The 18,696-nt window shown below is 43.8% G+C and overlaps 1 long non-coding RNA gene across 4 annotated transcripts; it reads right to left on the reverse strand.

Moving 5' to 3' along the window:
• Positions 1 to 342: 342 nt before the first annotated feature.
• Positions 343 to 5,947, reverse strand: LOC122462719. Of its 4 annotated transcripts, none has more exons than XR_006285432.1 (4): positions 5,760 to 5,947; positions 4,478 to 4,625; positions 2,380 to 2,609; positions 343 to 2,069 (listed from the first exon to the last, which is right to left on the reverse strand). It is a non-coding gene; the product is annotated as an uncharacterized LOC122462719 (long non-coding RNA). The 4 variants fall into 4 exon arrangements; XR_006285430.1 differs by having other exon boundaries at positions 343 to 1,101; positions 5,669 to 5,947; XR_006285429.1 differs by having other exon boundaries at positions 5,669 to 5,947.
• Between the last annotated feature and the right edge of the window lie 12,749 nt (positions 5,948 to 18,696).

The following is an 18,696-nucleotide window of genomic DNA, read 5'->3' on the forward strand; positions in this document are numbered from 1 at the left end:
TTTTTCCACCGTAACCATACTCTTAAGAAGTCTCATATCCCATTTAGCATGTGCAGTTAACTGCAGAATGTGCAGACTTTGCAGGAACAAAATAGGGGCGGATATTTGCAAATGTGGCCCACATATCTATTTCGGGCCAAATCTTATTTGACAAAGTTATTCAAATATGAGCATCAAACGGACCGTGCTGGTAAAACAAGGAGAAGAAGGTTTGGCTTTTATCTTTGCCATTTCCCCACTTCACCCACCAGTCAACTAGAATAGGGGAAGCGCGAAGGCTGTAATTGTCAACAAGGGCTAATATAAAATAGCAAAAGGATAAAGAAAATATTAAATATTATGGGAAATGTACATGGAAAATCCCCCCCAACCTTAAAAATATCAATCCCCTGAGCTCAAAGCAAGGGATTTATTTTTTAAATTGTTAAATAAACATGAAGCCGGAATGGAGGGGGCTGCCGCAGATGAGAATAGAAAGGGTTTTGTTGCTGATGGTTCTGAATCTCCTTTGAAGGTTTATTTTGCGAAGGACGGAGCTTTCATGATTTCTGAATTCAACTCCTTGGGCCGCCAGCCTCTGTAAACACTTCTGCTGACTACCAGTTGGGAAAAGGGAGCTCTGGCCCTTGAGAAGGAAGCCTTTATGTTCAAGACACGTTTTCTCAGAGTAAGATGTGGTTTTGGCTGTCCTGTGGAAACCACTTACACCTGGTTTACTTCAGCAGTGCTGGGCAGGATATGGTATAAGACCTGGAGTGCTAAGGCCAAGAATACCAGATGTTCCTACATAGACAGGATAGGCTTCCATAGCCTGTCACAGTGAAGCATCGGCAAAGACCCTGTCCCCTTTTTCTTTGCTTGACCATAATTCAACAATGTAAGCAAAACATTATTTTTGAAGTACAGTTCTTTTTTCTTTTTCATCTCTGACTCATGATACCCCTTTGGCCAAGTCCCTGTTCACCTCAACCTTCCTTCTGAGCAGAAAGGCTGTGATAATTTGCTGGATTTATATAGTTCGTATGCAGCACATTTCAAACTCAGAGTCTGGTCTTTGAAGGCACAGGATATCTGTTTGTATTTCAGATAGCACAAAGACACCTGTAAGCAGAGCAAACAGAGACTCAGGGGTGTGTATGAAGCAGGGTTCACACTAAAATGTCTCAGTGATAGTTTAACATTGCTGAACAACTTGACTCAATAGCCGAATCACTGCAAGCCATATGGTTTAAGGTTTTCTGCTCCTTTACAGTACGTAGTGTGCAAGGACTGGCCTAACAGAATAAAACAACAAACTGGAACTTATTTTCTGTAGCCCCATATTCATAGTACTTTGACCAGCTTATGTTTAGGCAATAAAATGTTTCAGAACTTTTAAAGTGCACTGATAGTACACACCTGTAATGCAGAGCTGAGAGAGACTCAAGAGGTCTGTATGGAACAGCAAGCAAAGCACAACCCTAGCTGCCAGGGAGTGTCTAGACCCCCACAAACTGAAGAGCCACATGCATGTGTTGGGAAAACCAGAGGTTCAGGGTGTCTCTACATACTAGTGCGTACAGGAAGCAGTGGGGGAGTGTCCAAAAAGTTCAACCACTGTGAAAACTTTAGCTATCAATGTAAGATCATAGCACTCCCTTTTGTGTATGCCTTATGGTTACACTTAGATGAAGCATTCTGTTTTGGGGGAAATCAGGAATTTTGATGATTTATTATTTGCATTACTCTAGCACCCTGACCAGGGCCCCTTGTGCTAGGCACTGTACAAACACAGAACCAAAAATGCTGGTTCTCTTATTTTCTAGAAACAATAGAGACGGCCTCAGGGTGGTCCTATCAGGAAATGTGGGAATGGAAACAGATGGTGGGTGAGAAGAGGAGGGAGTGCCAGGCATTGCTCAGTAAAGCCCCTCTAGTTGTTAGATTACATTCCCAATTAATGTATCCCAGGTTTTCATGCTGTTCAGACATGATCAATAAATCTCCTACAGTAGGTATGTATTGGTTTGTTTAGCATACACAAAGAGCAACATGTATTCTGAGACTGAGATTTTTCCATTTTCCTTAATCTGGAATAAAAAAGAAAGAATAAATGTAAGATTTCCAGAAAAGCCCAGGGTTTGTCACTCACGCTGTAGTAGGAGCCATCTTGAACTGCCCCCACAGACAAGGAGAAAGAGACTGTTCCTCAAATTTAAAGATCAAATGTAGGGGAAAACAGCCGTTATAGATACATCTGCAACAAGTAACTCATTTAATATTGGTGGTTTGACTGAAGTAGTCTCCAGTGATTTAGTCACAAACAGTCCCTTTCCCAAAAACATAGTAAGATCATTCTGAATTCCAGTCATGTCATGCTAAACTTGTGCAGCATTTTACCTTTAATATGTTTGTGATTAAACACGAATTGTTTGCCAGGTTGTTGAGTAGGGTGTTATCAGAGAAAGTGCTGAAGGAATAGACCTGTGCTGACACTTCCCGTCTCACAACTTTTTTCTGCCTTGTCTCTTTCAATTGTAAGCTCTTTGGGGCAGGAACTCTCTCTCTCAGTGTTTATACAGTGCCAAGCACATTGGGGCTGTGATCTCCCTTTGGGCCTGGAAGTGCTGCTGTAATACAAATAATGAAGGATAATAATTAAACATCTTGATTTCACTTGCTGAGTGTTCACAGAAAAACTTGTCTCATTTCAAGAGCTTTGTTTTTCATTCCCAAATTTTGTCCCCTCTCCCCATTAGCCATCCTTCTGTTGCATATGACTGTCATTTTGTAATTGTTTTTGCAAGATGAAAATTCTCCTCTGAGATAGATGTATGCAATTTCTGTTAACTCCAAGGCGATGTGCACAGGTTTGAAAAGGGCAGAATTTAGCCTGTGCAAAACTTCACTGTAGAAAAGAAATATCTAGTGTCTGCTTTTTTATTTAAAATAGTATACTTTATTTGTACCGCATTTATTATCCTAACAGATTTCAAAGTCCTTTGCAGTATAAATGGGAATTATTCTGCTCATTACTAAAATGCAGCCACCTCTGGAGTGGAGTAAGGCTGCTGTTTAACAGTTTAGGACAGGAGTTCAAGAAAAATAGCATATTCAGCTGAAGTTCCTGGGCTAATTTTGATAGGCAGAATGTAATTAGCCATCTCTGTATTTGGCCAGCACCTCTGGTTCTTGTAAAAAGAGCCAGGGATTTTTAATGACCACAAAGTGGGCAGGCCCTCAGTTTTAAGGGCCACCCACAAGATTAGCCAGACATTGATTTTGGGATAAAACTTTTCATGTACTCAGCCAGGGAAACATTTAATTTACAAAAGACAGTTTTGTTTTGTTTTTTTAAATGTATCTCAGTGGAACCTGGCTAAAGAGACTGGGAAGGGGACTTTCCACACTAGTCTGCACTAATTGTTCAAATGAATACTTTAATTTCATTTATTCTTTTATGCACAGTTTGGCTTGTTGTAGCTATTTGCCAGTACAAATCATGTTTTTCTCCCTCTCCTCTCATTACACTCCTTGCACTGACAGGACCAGGCTGCCTCTGCAGTAAGTTAAGTGGTCTGTCAGCTTGGCCGCCGGGATGCAAATCTATGATGAGTATCTCTGTCTGTCCCCTTGGGGTGCCATCGATACTTTATTAAGAGTTTGCCTCTTTCTTTGTCTGGGGAAGTGATGGACTAACTGCATTTTCCTTCCTCTCTAGTGGTCTCAAAGGGCAATAAATAATACTCTCTACAAATGTCTGAGAAACAGCTGAAGGAGCACTCATGATTTACTGGAGTTTTCTGAAAACTAAAATTTGTTAAAAAAATGTGTATTTTAAGTATCACTTTTCTCCTTTTTCCAAGGACCATGTCATAAAATAACGAGGTGGGACAAGCTTAGTTTGAATATCCCAAAGTCTGAACGAATACAGCACTGGGGCATGGGTTCATGTAATTTTGAAGGTACAGGCTATGTACAGAACTCAGAACCCACTCCTGATTTGGATTTGAATAGGGATCAAGTTTTGGGATGGTCAGCCCTGGTGTTTGGTTTCGGGGGCAATTTCCAAAAAGAAACTGCTGAAGCTTCACCAAAGCCCCAAACCAAATCATTCCTGAGGTTTGAAAACCTTCACAGAACATTTTCCCCACATTATTTTTCTTTTTCATGCTGTCTCTATGCTTCCTAGTTGCAGCTGAGATTCAGAGCAGCACATTTATAAATACCATCAGAAAGGCTCTGCTAACAGTACTTCTAGGCCTGACTGGAAGCACTCACAAGAAAGTCGGCTCTCAGCAGACTGGCAAGAGGTTTGGAGAAGTCTTATCATTTTTGGTGTTTATCCAAACCAGTTTGGCAAAGCTCAGTATCTGCTTAACTGTAAGCATTGTAGTGACATCCTCAATGGGACTTCTCATGTGCTTAAAGTTAAGCATACCCTTAAGCATGTTGCTGAATCAGGACCCCAATCTGTAACATTCTTAGATGTACCTACCACCACTGCTTAGTTAAAACGGGACAGGAGAAAAGGAGAGTTCAAATTCCTGGAGCTCATATGAGACACCGGAAGAAGAGACCTGAGTTCCTCAGAGCTCAGATGGCACCTGAGAAGAGAACAGTCCAAGACAGAATTCCAAAGTCACCTAGAGGATACAGATACAGAACTCCCATTAATTTCAATGTAAATCCCCTAGGAAATTTTGTAAATCAACATGCTCAGAGCTCCCCAGGTGCAATACAATTATAAAGGAAGGTAACTAGTATTTCTTTTGAAATAAATGACTATTTCCACATCTGAAAGAAACATAGGTGAGCATAGGGTAGTGCAATTGGATCCTACGCTGTTTTTTTTTGTTTTGTTTTGCCTTAGCTCAGATCTTTATTGGTATCATTTAAATAGAAATAGTTTTGCAGGAATCATCTTACTTCATATTTAGGGCTAGACTGAGCAAGATTTATTCACCCCGGTAATACCATGGACTTTAATAGGGCTGCTCATGTGAGCAAATGTTCACTATTGTGAATAAGGATATCATAGTCTGGCCTTCCTATGAGAACCTCACAAAAACATTACGCCATTGGATACACTCAACAGTCTGGGCTTGAGGGCTGGTATAATGGGGAAGCGGGTGCAGTTGCTCATCAGCATGAAGGGGTGTTGGCAGAGCTTGGCAGGGGAACAAGAGTGGAATATCAAGGAATGTTACAGATCAGGCCCAAAGTGTGCGAGGGGAGCTTGCATATGTTCATTTTAATGAGCAGCAAATTCACACACGCATCTATTTTAGGTGAGTCTCACTGAAGCTACTGCATGCTGCAGCAGGAATGATGAAAAGCTAGTATGAACTAGAGCAAAATCAGAGCCATTTTCTATTAGCAAATCAGACTAAGCTCCCTATTTTGCAAATAACAATTGTATGATACAGGGGAAGATTAAGTTCCAGCCCATGGTGTCATTCTACTGTCATTGCTATGGCAGGAACATTTGTCTGTCCCAGATGCTGTTGGTGGCTGGTGGGAAAAAAAGAAACATTATGAGACTGTGACAGTTTACAGCCAGGGCAGCATGGCCTAGTGGCCAGAGTCTATAGGGGTGGGGTGCCCACCAAGTGGTGTGGCAGCCCCAGTAGGGGTCCCAGGACCACCTGACTCCACCAGGCCCCAACCCAGGGCCCTAGCAACTTACCACTGACTCAGCACAGGGGTCCTACTGAAACACGCTGAGGTTTCCCAGGTGGGAGATATCACTCTGTCACCCTCCCTAGGCCACTTCCTACCAGTGTCTGTGTTGGGGTCTTCCATAAGACATCGGGTTCTCTGTGGTCAGCTTGACCGGTCACCTCTGATGGCTCCTCCAGTAACCGGAGTTCAGGCAGGCTCTGATTCCCAGTGCAGTCAGGGCCAGTAGCTGGCCCTCCACAGGCATTTCCCAGACAGGTCCTTCCTCTGCAGCCTCCAGCCCAGAATTAGCTGGGCTTCTTCCCTTTATACTGCTAGAGCATTTGGAGCATGCCCAGTCCTGCCGGGGAGGTGGGACTTCCGCTGTCAATAATTTATGGGCTTAGCCCTCTCTGGGCTATTATGTGGTAAGCAGACCCCATCACAGAGACCTCCCGAGGCATACATAGCTGCACATTGCTTGACTGTACCTGACACAACGCTCGGCACTGAAGCAGTTAAACATTTTACTCGTGTGAAAATGCAAAGCAGCTGCTTAGTGCTGTGCTTGGCACAACACACCAGGCCTCTCTGCACTCCCTGTCTTCTGCTGCTCTTGGATCACTGCAGAGTTAACCAGCTGTTGCGTTCCAAATGCCAGTTATGCCAGTTTGGAAAAGCAATAGCAGGGGTAGCTTTATGGCTGTACAAAGGGAATGGGAATAGTATTTGTTACTGAACCAGAGACGGCAATATTTATTCAACAAACATGTTCAGGAATATAAGGCTTCCTTTGTTATTAGAATATTTGGTGTGCTTTGATTAATTGTGCCTCCAAAAAAAGTACCTAATTTGCATGCACAATGGCCGTCAAGTGCAAATTGTTAGCTGTATGGCTGGCAATCTGCACAAACACTTACTGCAAATGCTCTCACAAACTGGGCACTCAAATGTTCATACATTTTTTGCAAATGCAGTTGCTTGCATATGTAAGCGGGGGAATAGTCCCGTTATTGTGGGGAACTTTCCTGGCTTCTGCACTACCCCGGTGAAGTGGGCTAGCGAAAGGATCTGAGTCCTCGCTCCCACTTCCTTTACTCAGTGGCCTCCCTGCCCTTGAGGACTCCCCTTCCACTCTCCTGTCTAGCAGAGTCCTCGTAAGCCCAACAAGGCTGGGCCCAGGATTCCAGGGGGGCTCGACCCCCAACCCTGCTGCGGTCACCTAGGACAGAGGCTAGGGTGTCCCCACTCCGGGGTACTCTCTCTGCACTGGGCACTTCTCTGACCCACTGATTATTACATACAATTTGAAGCAAATGCAAGTTATTTAATCAACAATTAATTTTAAAAAGAATAAGGGGAAATGGGAAAGGTTAAAGGAAACACATCAACCCGCTCTGTGGCAGGGAACATCACAAACAGTGTCTCTGGAACGTCAGGGCAGTTCACAGTCTGTTCCTTGTAAGTCCCAGGCTTCCTTCTCAGGCCCTGGCTGTGCTGCAGAGATGCTGTGGGTTGGACACTCGCTCTGGTGGTGGCCACAGGCTCTAGGTGGCAGGGCTCTTCTTCCCAGCGTTGCCCCCGCCCTGTCAGGGTTACCAATCCCCCTTCGAGTCTGGCCTGCAGAGCCTCCTGGCTGAGGCATCTCCCTGTGCTGGGCCCACTGCCCGGGGTCCCCCCTTGGCTCTCCCCAGCTGGTCACGACACCCGGCTCCGGACTGCTCCAGCTCCAGCTCCACTCTGTCTCAGCTCCAGCTCCACTCTGCCTCAGCACAGCTGCTGTTCTGCCTCCAGCTCCCAGGGCTGCTTCTCTGGCCCCTCTGGTTGCTGCAGCTCTGCTCCCAGGACAGGTCTGCTCTGCAGGCTGCTTCTGTGACTCTGCTCCCAGCACTGACCTGCTTTGTGGGCTGCTTTTCTGGCCCCTCTGGCTCTGGTTGCTGCAGCTCTCCTCCCAGGGCAAGTCTGCTCTCTCTGGGCTGTGCCTCTGGCTTTGGGGCTGCAGCTCTGCTCCCAGGACAGGGTCTGCTCTCTCTGGGCTGCTTTTCTGGTCCCTCTGGATCTGGCCCAGCTCTGCTCCCCAGCTCAGCTTGGGTCCCTGCTTTCTCCTTAGCTCGGCCCCACTCTGTCTGACCCAGGCAATTCCAGCTCACACCTCCCTGGCCTCCTGACTTCCTGATTAGCCTGCCCGCCCTGTCATTCAGGCTGACCTGGAGTATTGGCCTCTCCCCATTGTTCCTGGGGACTGTCAGTCTCAGGGTCCTGATTTCCCATCGACCCCTTTTTAGTACTGGGAGCTAGCAACTAAAACACCCCCACTGAATGTTAGTAAGGGGGCAACAGTCCCCTTACACATGCAATCCTGAAAGTAAGCCATTTAATAGCTTCACATAAGGTTGCAACTTGGCGAAACTTTCACTTTTCGGGGACAGATTTTGTTTCCAAGTTAGAATGTCAAGCTATCCAAATTGTTTATGGTTTCAGGTTTCATTACAAAAGGTTCACCCTTGAGCTACGCCAAAGTTTAAGAATTTCTGTGCAGGTGCAGGCCAAATTGCAGAGATGTTCAGAACGGGGTCTTTGGTTAGGCCCCTTATAGAGATAGGGAACAGTGAAAAATATGAGATCCAAACTGAAGTTCAGATTCAGAACCTCTCCCTTCCTGAGGTGTTTGATATGAGCTGACCTCCAGTTTATACAATTCTACATCTAACTAAAATCTAAGTGAAACTTTTGCACTGAAACCCCCCAGAAGAGTTTGTTTGTTGTAGGTTGGCTGAAAGACAGTGTGCAGGAAATCCAGTTACTTGGTAGTATATTTTACCAAATGTCCATCCTTCGCTTCCTAAACGCAACAGGGAGATTCTCACGATGACCTGTCAGGAAAATTGATGAAATGGCAGCAAACATTTGCTGAAAATGAAACTCAGCCTATGCCTACATTGCATACTTCTGCTGACACAGCTGTGTTGGTTAGGGGTGTGAAGAGGTGTGATCCCTAACTGACTTAGCTGTGCTGATGGAAGGATGTAATGTAGATGCAGCTATACCATCCAAACTGCATTTTTATTGATAAAGATTGTTTTGAACAGGGGTGGATGGAATAAGCTATGCTGATAAAAGCACGACTTTGTCAGTGTTAGCTACATCCACACTAGAAGTGCCTTGCTATGATAGTATACCAGAATGCTCATGAAGTGCTCCTAGTGTAGACATGCCCTCAGTGAAAGTTCAGACTGATACAAAAAATTATCTGCTGTAGATTCATTTGCATCAGAAAAAGTTTGCAAAGAGAAACCCAAGGAGATTGCTGCAGGTCTAGGGTTTTGCCAAACATCTTGCTGTACATCACATGTTTGTGATTTCCTCTCAGGGTTCCAGAGCAATCCTTTACTCTCCCCAGAAACCCCAGTTGCAAAGAACTTCCCTCTCTCACTGAGGCAGGAAGCACATACTTTTCAACTTCCTCTCAGAGTTACTTCCTGACATAAGGATCCTTCCTGGATGGAAGATACCACATCCTTGAGGGGCTTTCTGTATATGTGCCACACACAGAGACCCAGCCAGAACAGTAACTCTGTTTACAGTATCTTCCTTGGTGCAATCAACCCTCCCATCCCACCCCTATTGTTGGCTTCCTGTGATGCCTGTGTATTCCCGATGCCTGACACTGACATCCCATAGCACACCTTTCCTGACTGCCTGACCTCTGGCATTGTTCTTTGTGGAACAACAACCTGAAGTATCCGTGTGCCTTGGCACATTATTCCAAACCCCTGGCATTGGTTTCTCAAGGCTGTATCTTTGCTGATTCCCAGCCTCTGGTACCAATTTCCCCATGACACATCTTCTCTTGCTGCTCAATCTCTGATGGCGAATTCCCTGTGGCATGGCTTCCCTGATATTCAACTCCTGGAAGTGCTTTTCTTTGGCCCAGCTGCCTTCCCTGCTCCATGTGGGCTTACAAGTAGCCTAGATGAGGTTTTTATTAATGCAAAATAAAGGTTAAATGGGGAAAGGCCAAGCAAATATAAAATCAAAGTTGGATTCCATACAGGCCCAAGTAAGTGCTGCTGAAATCAGCAGATTTCACTATGAAATTAGCCGTTCTGTAAATGGCTCAGAGAAATGTCCCAAACCAACATAATGAATGACCATGCTCCATTTGTTTATCTGTTTTTGGGTATCTACCGCCTAGGGGACAGTCTTGAGGGGCAGGGTATGTGATGGGGTGTATAACCCACAGTGGCAGAGAAAGAGTTAACTGGAGCCAGAGAGTAATTAATGCACCTGGTTACAGCTGGAAGGTGGACCAGGCCCAGTTTAAGATTAGGCCCAGCTGAAGAAGAGCTGGCTGGCTGAATTAAGGATGAATCTCAGCTGCAAGCAGCCAGGTGACTAATAAAGGAAGAACTTTAGGGCAGTAGAAGAGAAGCAGGAGGTCCAGGGGGGACAGTACACCTCAGGAGCCTCTCCTGAGAAGGAAGCTCTGGCGAAGAATCAGAGAGATACTGGGAAGCCATAGGGATGGAGTGAGCTCCTGGGATGAGCCTTGACTTGAGGCCAAGACCCCAGGAAGGCAGCCCAGCAGATGGGTTTACAGAGGAAAGAGACATGGAAACTAAGAACTTTGGGAGAGGCAGACAGGGTATGGGCCTTCAAGGAGAAAGCCCTGGGAGGCATCGCTCTGTAGAGGAGCTGGAAAAATCTCTCCAGAGCCCAGGAAGGGGTGAAAAGTCTGGAGGAGTGAGCCCCAGAAGGGGCTGGGGAAAGGGTCTTAGAGACTAGCCAAAGTAAGGAGTAGCCCAGGGTGGCAGGAAGGAGTCCGAGGAAAGAGACCTGAACTGCTTGTTACAGGGTCTTTGGACTGGAACCCAGAGGAGAGGGAGGGCCTAGGTTCCCTTACTAGTCACCAATGAAAATGATGTGAAAGATCCCTGAGATAAAGGAAGCAAGCATCACTGAGTACAGAGTCTGGCTGAAGACCTGACATAAAGTCACTGAAGGGGTGGGCCAGAAGGGGTGGGCCAGAGAGCTGAGTCACGAGAAGCAGACCGCTACAGTGCCAGTGTGGCTGTCAGCAGGGGACACCAGAGAGGGAGAACATATTACATCACGCCCAGCTGCAAGGGAGTGCACCAGATGATGAGTCACTTTTTTAGAGGGTATCATGAAGTGGAGTCATTTGTGACCTGTGTGTGATGTGTTTGGTCACAGAGACCCCCTTGGGACTGTCCCATGATGTGCTGGAATTACCTCTGAGCCTGTTTTCCACTGCCAGCTTGGGACTCCAGTAACCTCCCTTGTTGAGCCAGACATGCTAGTCTGCTGCAACACAGACCCAGGTCTGGTCCACGCCCCCAAAGCTGCAGATTTTAACCAAAAACTGCTCAGCAAGTCACCTATCTCCAGCACCCAGACATCCAGTTCCCAATGGGATCCAAACCCCAAATAAATCCGTTTTACTCTGTATAAAGCTTATACATGGTAAACTCATAAATTTTCCGCCCTCTATAACACTGATAGAGAGATATGCAGAGCTGTTTGCTCTCCCAGGTATTAATCACTTACTCTGGGTTTACTGATAAACAAAAGTGATTTTATTAAGTATAAAAAGTAGAATTTAAGTGGCTTCAAGTAATAACAGACAGAACAAAGTAAAGTTACCAAGCAAAATAAAACAAAACATGCAAGTCTAAGCCTAATACATTAAGAAACTGAATACAGGTAAATCTCACTCTGAGATGTTCCAATAAGCTTCTTTCACAGACTAGACTCCTTCCTAGTCTGGGCCCAATCCTTTCCCCTGGTACAGTTCTTGTTAGTTCCAGCTGAGGTGGTGACTAGGGGATTTCTCATGACTGGCAACCCCCTTTCTTCTGTTCCACTCCCTTTTATATCTTTGCCGCAAGGCAGGAATCATTTGTCTCTCTCTGGATTCCCACCCTTCCTTCTAAATGGAAAAGCACCAGGTTTAAGATGGATTCCAGTATCATGTGGTATGTTCCCATGTCCTGTGAGACTTCATTACTCACTGGCTGGCACCCAGGTATACAGGAAGGCTTACAAGTAAACAGAACCATTTACAACCAATTGTCCTAGTCAATGGGAGCCATCAAGATTCCAAGCCACCATTAATGGTCCACACTTTGCATAGTTACAATAGGACTTCAGAGTAATACTTCATATATCTAGCTTCAGATAGAAGAATGATACATTCATACAAATAGGATGAACACACGCAGTAGATTATAATAAGCTTTGTAATGATACCTTACAAGAGACCTTTTGCCTAAAGCATATTCCAGTTACAGTATATTCACACTCATTAGCATATTTCCATAAAACATATGGAATGCACCATCACACTGTGCTACCTTCCAAATAGCGCTATGTGCACCATTTCCTTCCCTGCATGTCCACGGATGTGGCACTAAGCTGGAGAATAATACTCTGCAGAATATTACTGCCAGCTCTGGCAATAATGATTGGCTGGCATGCTGAAGTTACTCCTGAGAGTGCCCTGTTCCACTGTGATGAAGTCATAGGAAAGACAGCCTGGGATACCCAAATGGGCCTGCCTACTAGTTATTGTTTGTGGTATGTAGGCTAACCTAGGTCAGAGATCTGCACTCCAGAGGGGTAGTTTTATCTTCATAATGGAGTAAATTATTATCCCCAGTCAGCACTGAATGGGTTTAGGGTTAAATTTCAGAAACTGATTTAGTAAGGAAATGATGGCTTTGATATGTTATTAATTGTTTATAAAATGACTTTTGTATCCTGGTTACAAAAGCAGAGTAATGGGATTAGTTGCCTGTGATTTTCACACTGTGAAGGAAAGGTGTCTATCCTTACTTTTCAGTTTTGGAGAATTGGATGACTCAGGAATTGGCAATGAGGCATAAAAAGTCTTTCACCACTAAGGTGTCAGCTCTAATTCATTGCTCATTAATGTCAGAAAGTGGTTATCATCTGGTGGCTACCTACAATGAGTTCAGTCCAGTTCCTCATGGACAGTTGTCCACATCACAGAAAGTATCAACACAAGTGGGTCTAACTGGCACCCTTCTTGGCTCTCTAAATGGCAGGTCAGTAGACATAGAGACTCCAAATCTGAGTTGAGACAAGCAATGGGTGGAGAAGCTTACTCTGCTCTGACCTTGCTGTACCTGTTCTGTGAATAGAGAATTTCTCTGTCCAGAACTGTCACTCCAGCATGTTTCATCAGGAGAACACTCATGGAATTAATATACATATACATCATCTTTCCCTTCAGATGAGTACAATTATTCTGAAGGGGAATATGCCCAAAAGTTGAAATCAAGGGGGAATTCTGATACTTTAAAAAAAAAAAAGAAAAAAAAGTGCAGGCATCCAGTTGCATAGTTCATGGTCCCCAAGGTTTCAGAAAGGAAGTGCTGATGGGAAGAACAGTTAAGACGGGGTGTTCTGGTCAGTTGATTGCATGTCACCATATTGGCAAGGCAGAGTAAAGAGTGTCCTCGGGGCCCACTGTATGATCAAAATAGGATGTGTAAGTGTTACAGAAGTAACTGGCTTCTATGCACCACACACAGAAAAGGAGTTGCCCTTCTGAAATGTTCAGAATTCAGCAAGTCCTAATTCAAGTCACTCAGACTTCAGCCTCATGCCTCACATAACACCGCCCCAGGCATATGCAATAATCGGCCAGAAATTCACTGCCTGCAGTGCTTGACTACCCTGTTCATATGGCTCCATGTGAAAGGTCATGCGTGGGCTGTTATTGTTGGGAACATCAGCCTGCTCGCCAACCAATTTTTAAAGCATGTCGCTGAGCTTCAGAGTTAACTTTTTAATGATGATGATTGTTATTGCATTACATGTATAAAAAAAGCCGAAATCCCTGCGAGGTTTCTTGTGATTGTCCCAGAAAGAAAACATTTTCATTGTGTGGGCCGTGATTGGGAACACATGTACTTGCCACACCCCACTTAGTTCTGCTTTCTCTGTTACTAATTAAAGGGGGAATGGAGCAGAATGTAGAGTTTCCTTTCCTTCCTCGGGTTTGGAAACTCTGCAAGCGAATTACCTGAAGATGCTCTGGATTCCCTTGGGTATAATCAGTCATGCAGTTTGGGGTTAGACCGGTATGGGGAGACATGGATAATTTACACACGCCACCAACATTATGTATCCACCCAACAGAGTAAAAGGAATTTCTCTTAATTAATGGCATGATGTATGACACGTTAACAGTACAAACACTTCAATAAATCCCAGTGCCTGTTTTACAACTCACATAAGATGAAAGCAGGCTGGGTTACCTGAAGGAAATTTATTTAGGGTATTTAGAAATGCTGGCAGTGAAAGTGTTTTAATTGGTGCACATGGTGCTTTTGATTCTGCAGTCAATTTTAGGCAAAACTGCTTTGAAGCACTGGAAGAGAGCTAAAATTTCTAACCTCACTTGTGGGTGATACCAGGAGATGACAATGATGAGGAAGACAGTAGGAAATGCAAAATCTGTGATGGGACAAACTCAAAAGGTTTGGAGATTTGGTTCAGAGAAGTTTGGATGATTATCAGAACCACTTAATCTGAAATACTGCCCTGGAAAGTTGAGATGCAGGTTTCCATTTGGCGAGAGAGATAAGCCAGCTGCGAAGTTCAGATCCAGACCCAAATCTGCCCAAGGTTTTAGGGTGTTCAGATCTGTGGGATTTGATGCAGGCCCATCTCCAAAGAACAGGTTTATGGTTTGACTGCATGTGGCCTTCTCCCACACGAAAGGTTATTGGCTTAAGTGTCTCATTTTGGCCATGCTTTATCCATCTTGTATTTCTTACTTCCTAGTTTACGCTAAGTTTCAGGAGATTTCTGCATCAAAAATGAGAGAGAGAATACAGATGGGATGTGAAGAGAGACGGACTCTTGATTTCTAAAAAGAAATGTGTAGTCATCGTTTTATTATGCATTATTATTTATTGCAGGCACTTCAGTGGTGTCACTCACCATATTGTCTGAATGCTCTGTGTATGGTTAGAATAAATGGAGACAAAAAAGAAATACCGTAACCCTAAATCCCAGTTACTAGTAACGTGGGGAGAAACCCAAAGTTCAGGGGTCTGAATCAAGGCCAACTGAAGTCAATGAGAAGTTTTCCATTGACTTTCCAACTGGGCTTTGGGTCAGGTCCCTACAGAAGGAAGACCCCAAATTTCAAATATAATGTGGTACTCAAACTTTTCCATTCTGTGACCCTATGCTACTGCAACAAAAAAGTTTCAGGGCCCCTCTCACAGTTTTTTCCCTTGCCCCCCTCCCCCATGTAGCTATAAAAAAGGGAGGATGGTCATTGCCCTCTTTAGACCTGTCATGACCAGTAGGCTGAGACCCCTGTGAAGTTGAATATTCAATGGTCAGATTCCAGAACTTAAAAGGGGTAACATAAGGCAAGACTCTAGGCACCCAAAACTCAAGTGCAACACTGTAAAGGGACACTCCCCATGCTACATAGCATGGCCACAGCTACTTTCTTCTGTGACCCTCCACAATGTAAAGCATCAACAACAAAATTAGTTAAGAATAAAAACTGTGCACTAGATATAAATGGCATCCACTGAAAGAGAAAGAGGGGAGGAAAAGAGCCTTGTTCCAATCATCCTTCCTTGTTCTGCAATAAAAATGTATTCTTTTTTTCTGAGAACAATTTAGTGTGGCCAATAAAATCCCAGCTAATTTCTAAATCAGCATGTAGCCAAGTCAGCCACCCAGTAGCTCTGTCCTTGGGCAATATTACTGAAGCACACACAATCTATACTAAAGCGATCAGCTTCCCTCCGGCCTGCCAAGGGGATGCGTTAGGCGAGCCCAAAATATGACAGGAGGAAATTTATGTGCAACTTTTACACATAATATCTCATTATGACTCTCCCCAATCTTTCAATTTTAAAAGTAAACGGCCTTTGTAATGATTTTACCAGGAGCATGTTGGATGGGAGATTGAAAAAGAAAAAGGAAAGTAGCCTTGGCTCCATTTATTTCTTTTGCTCTTCTCCTCCTCTCGGGTTTTTCTTTAATTTTCCTGAAGATGTTTCCACTCAATTTAGGAAGAAATGGAATTTCTTGCCCCCGCTCTTTCTTTCTTTTTTGTCAGTGTTTTCAAACACTGGAATGGCCAACTTAATGAAGCCTCTGTCAATAGCAAAATCATTTTGACTGGTTGGTAAATAATGAAAGTTTCCACTTCATACGCAGTCCAACTCCCACAGGAGACCATTGTTTGATCCCATTCCAGGCCATCCCACTACACACACACACAATATCTGAGTGAATCCCCTTGCAATAATAACAATAAAAAACCCAGAGGACACTGTTGGGCTGCATGAGCAGCAGTTCGTTTCTCCTTTGCTATAAAGCAAATGAATTTTCATGCCCCAGCTTTTGACTCTGGTTGCACACCCATTTTGCATGGGAAGCAGGATGAGGCCCCAAAATCTCAGGTGGTGGAGTAGCATTTAAGGAAACATTTTTCAGTGGTGAGTGATCCGGACAAAACACATTAGTGAAAGTTTAATTCTGTGGCCCAGTTTGGTAGAGAGAGATCCTCTGACATACTTAACATCCCAACTCCTTACTGCCTGATTTTCACGTTTCATTGTGAGGCCCACCAGGAAGGAATTGGTGGACCACTCCTGGTCCACAGACCACAGTTTGAGAACCGCTGCCAGAAAATTTACCTGAAGTTAAAAATCAGTCATTAGCATTTTGGGGAATAATTTCCTCTTGGGACAGGGGTCATGGGTGGGGGGGGGGGGCATCTTACAACTTCTGCTGGTGGCAAAATGGGTTATTCTCAGCAAAAGGAAAACAATCTCTGCCAGTGTATACTAAATGAGCTTTCCACTGTGGTTCTTATGGAGAAACTAGCATTATCAGGCAGAAATAACTGGGGCAAATGGAATAATATTCCAGGTCACATGAAAATCCTGCTCTCTGTTAACCTGCACTGTAACTCTCTTGCATTCCAGAATCCTGATGTTTCTCACCAAAGGTGCATCACATCTTCTGCCTGCTTTATCTGGGGCACTGTTAGCACCCATGTGAGGTCAATTCTATAGAATGCCTTGAGGGCTTTAGATATATTTGCACAACAAGTGGTGTATTCCATTGCTCACTATTTGTGTGTTAGCATTGTCTTGTTCTCACTTATTCTCTTTCTTGTATATTTGTGAAAAATACATTTAAGGGACTTTATGGGTAGACTCATAAGTAACTTTCTCCTCATCAGGCCATCCAGCTAGTTCTGCATTAATGCTATCTTTTGAAAACCCATCAATACCTGTCATGAATGAGTCAGATGGGTCGGTCCCTGTCTTGGAGTGACTCTTCGCTCTCCCTTTGCATTAAGGGCTGAGCAGTGATTTATTTGTGAAATTCCTGCAAAGGCTGGGGAAACCACAGAAAGGTCTAGACCAAGGTAAATAAATGGAGTGTGTGTATATATATTTAGTAAATGATTGGGGGGAAAAACCCACTGGAAAATACATAGAAGGAAGGCAAAAAATATACTCCCTGGCTGAGAAATTATATATTTACAATATATTAATTATACATTGGAACCAGGATCCAGATGATTTAGCAGGGCAAATTCACTGGCTTCTCCAATTACCAAGAAATTACAGGACTAGAGTGTGTGGTCCTCAATAACCTAACCCTTATAATAGGCCCAGAAGCTGAAAATTCAGTAGGCCCTCACAATGGCTTTTTTTAAAAATGCAATCTGTATTAACAATCTACTCAAGGCCTTGACCAAAGTTGGTGCTTAATAGAGGTGGCCTTCTAATAAAGCTGGAGAAGAAGAGTTTCAATTATGTTGAAGGATACTTTAAGGTGATCTCCTAAGACTGAAAGATGGCCAACAAGGATTGTCTATTGTATAATGATACAAAGAAAAGAAAATTATGCACAGACAGACACATGCTTAGTTTGTCTTTGTACATAGGAGGTGCAAGCACAGTTGGACTGATTGAGTTAGGGACTAGCAGTCAGGAAATCCCAAGTCCTGATCTTGGTTTTTGCACTAACTTGGCACATCCTTGGGTAAGATACCTGAATTCTCTGGGCATCCATTTTCCCATCTGTAAAATGGGAATAATGCTAACCTACTTTACAGAGGTGCTGTAAGGATGAATTAATGCTCTGAATTTGGCACAGATACACTGTCAACATATGAAACAAAAGGACTTCATTTAGTCTTCTGAGCTGTCTTCACCACAGATGTAGCGTGATATGTTTGACACTAATTAGCCTGAGCATTCAGCATGCAATGTGGGATTCTGTGATTCTCCTGATTGCACTGAATATGTGTGTGTGTGTGTGTGTGTGTGTGTGTGTAAGTGTAATTTTGCAATTGCTTATGTTAAAAAATGTATAAAATATTTGTTTTACAGTTAGGAGCTTGACTGTATTTTTCATATACTCTGTATGCTGTGCCCTTTATTTAATGTTTTACATGAGAAACGTTTAGAAAAGACATGAGTTTTCCACCCTAATCTAATTGAACTGAATCAAATCTGCCTCAGATATTTCCAAGGAGTCTATCACCATGGCCTCTATGCACCATCTGAGCCATAACCCTGACTATGTGATTATATCACTCTTTCTGATGCAAATTTGCCTTCTTTCCAGGCAAACCTCACCACTGCCACTTTACTGTAACTGAAGAGGCAGGGTGGTCTGGGGGAACAAACAGGTGTGGGAATCATGAAATCTTGGTTCCATCATTGACTTCCTGTGTGGCCTTGGACAAGTCCCATTTCACTTTCTACATCAATTTCTCCATCTGAAGAATAGGGACCCTATCTTCTGTTGTTTTTGTTCTTAGTCTGGCATCCATCACCCTGGTATCTGAATGCATCCTAGGAATGTCTTTCTAGTTCACGTATGAACACTGTGTGCATGCTATTGGGAAGGGGGATAGGCTTCCATATGAAAAGGTGAACCAACAGATTGAGAATCTAGAAACATTTCTACCTTTTAGAGGGCAGGGGAGGAAAGGTGTGGAATGGGGCT

The sequence above is a fragment of the Chelonia mydas genome, chromosome 13 (assembly GCF_015237465.2).
Source record: "Chelonia mydas isolate rCheMyd1 chromosome 13, rCheMyd1.pri.v2, whole genome shotgun sequence".
NCBI lineage: Eukaryota > Metazoa > Chordata > Testudines > Cheloniidae > Chelonia > Chelonia mydas.